This window comes from Salvelinus fontinalis, chromosome 5 (genome assembly GCF_029448725.1).
Source record: "Salvelinus fontinalis isolate EN_2023a chromosome 5, ASM2944872v1, whole genome shotgun sequence".
NCBI lineage: Eukaryota > Metazoa > Chordata > Actinopteri > Salmoniformes > Salmonidae > Salvelinus > Salvelinus fontinalis.
In genome coordinates this window covers 31107889-31110332 of record NC_074669.1, presented here as the reverse complement: position 1 = coordinate 31110332, position 2444 = coordinate 31107889, and positions in this window count along the sequence as shown.

Genomic DNA, 2444 nt, shown 5'->3' with positions numbered 1-2444 from the left:
AAGCGTTATTTACTAATTAGTGACCTTAATTGATTAATTAAGTAGAAGGGAGGAGTGAAAACCCGCAGACACTAAGCCCTTATTGGAATGAGTTTGACACATGTGTCCTACAGGGTCACAGTTACTCTATGGGTTTGAGTAATAACTACAAAATCACTTTAAGTAAACTGTTTATTAAGGGCAAAGGTTTTCCTCAAATGTTTCGAGCCAGCATAATGTGCAAACATTGGGGTTTACAGTGCAGCTGCCCACAGGGCAAACATGAGTCAGGTCAGCATCATCTCTTCTCTATAGATACAGGTCAGCATACACAATAATGAAATCAGAGATGTTGATACATACTTTATCCATTCCTTCCTGAATAGTCAACACAGTCGGACTCCTATCTCTTCCTCTTGATTGAGATGCACACTGTTGATTGGTCAAATAGTGTCCAAGAGGTCTTTTTTCTCTAATGTACAGTAGGCCTACACATTTGCTCGAATCAAGAGCTTTGGATAAATACTTGCGGTTGACACAAGCTACAGTTTACATAACCACCGACAGCAGTAGCTCTCCATCCATTAGAAGAAAACCACCTGCTGAGTGTCTCCGTCAAAACCACACAGCACGATTAACATCAAGGCCGAGATCCTTTTAATTCGTAGCCTCTCCCGCGATATGGAGAGCACTGGAGGCCAGCTAAAAGGCAGGAGCGCGAAAGAGACTGGACTCTATGGTGGGGAACCTATCCAAACAAACCCCTTGACTTTTTCCAGATTTTGTTACGTTACAGCTTTATTCTAAAACGGATTAAATTGATGTTTTTCTTCATTCATCTACACACAATACCCCAAAATGACAAAACAAAAACAGGTTTTTATACATTATTTCAAATTAAAAATAAATAAAAATACTGAAATATTCCATTTACTTAAGTATTCAGACTATTTACTCCGTACTTTGTTGAAGCACCTTTGGTAGTCTTCTTGAGTATGATGCTACAATATTGGCACAACTGTATTTGGGGAGTTTCTCCCATTCCTCTCTGCAGATCCTCTCAAGCTCTGTCAGGTTGGATGGGGAGCGTCGCTGCACAGCTATTTTCAGGTCTCTCCAGAGATGTTCGATCGGGTTCAAGTCCGGGCTCTGACTGGGCCACTCAAGGAAATGCAGAGACTTGTCCCGAAGCCACTTCTGCATTGTTTTGGCTGTGTGGTTAGGGTTGTTGTCCTGTTGGAGGGTGAACCTTCGCCCCAGTACGTTCCCGAGCAATATGGAGCAGGTTTTCATCAAGAATCTCTCTGTACTTTGCTCCGTTCATCTTTCCCTTGATCCTGACTAGTCTCCCAGTCCCTGTCGTTGAAAAACATCCACAGAGCATGATGCTGCCAGTACCTTGCTTTATTGTAGGGATGGTGCCTGATTTCCTCCAGATGTGATAATTGGCATTCAGGCCAAAGAGTTCAATCTTTGTTTCATCAGATCACAGAATCTTGTTTCTCTGGTCTGAGAGTACTTTTGGCAAACTCCAAGCGGGCTGTCATGTGCCTTTTACTGAGGAGTGGCTTCCGTCTGGCCACTTTACCATAAAGGACTGATTGGTGGAGTGCTGCAGAGATAGTTATCCCATCTCCACAGAGTAACTCTGGAGCTCTGACAGAGTGACCATCGGGTTCTTGGTCAACTCCCTGACTAAGGCCCTTCTCCCCTGATTGCTCAGTTTGGCCAGGCGGCCAGCTCTAGGAAGAGTATTGGTGGTTCTAAGCTTTTTCCATTTAAGAATGATGGAGGCCACTGTGTTCTTGGGGACCTTCAATGCTGCAGAAATGTTTTGGTACCCTTCCCCAGATCTGTGCCTCGACACAATCCTGTCTCGGAGCTCTACAAATAATTATTTTGACCTCATGGCTTGGTTTTTGCGCTGACATGCACTGTCAACTCAGGGACATTATATAGACAGGTGTCTGCCTTTCCAAATCATACCCAATCAATTGAATTTACCACTGTTGGACTCCTATCAAGTTGTAGAAACATCTGAAGGATGATCAATGGAAACAGGATGCACCTGAGCTCAATTTCGAGTTTCATAGCAATGGTTCTGAATTCTGAATTATGTTTTTTATTTTTAATACATTTGCAAAAATTGGTAAAAAGCACGTTTTAATTTTGTCATTATGGGTTGATTGATGAGGGAAAAAAATATTTGAGCAATTTTAGAATTAGGCTGAAATTCAACAAAATGTGGAAAAGGGAAGGGGTCTGAATACTTCCCAGATGCACTGTAGTATAACTATTATTGTATAGGGTTGATTATTATAAAAGCTATAAATGGAAGCCAGAATAATATTGATTTGATAGAGGTTGTTGTCTCTGTTGTGTGTGTGTACAGAGAATGGAGGAATAGCCTACATTTGTTTTCTGATCTTAGCCTGAGGGGCTAGCGGAGCCTTGGAGCGCCTGTT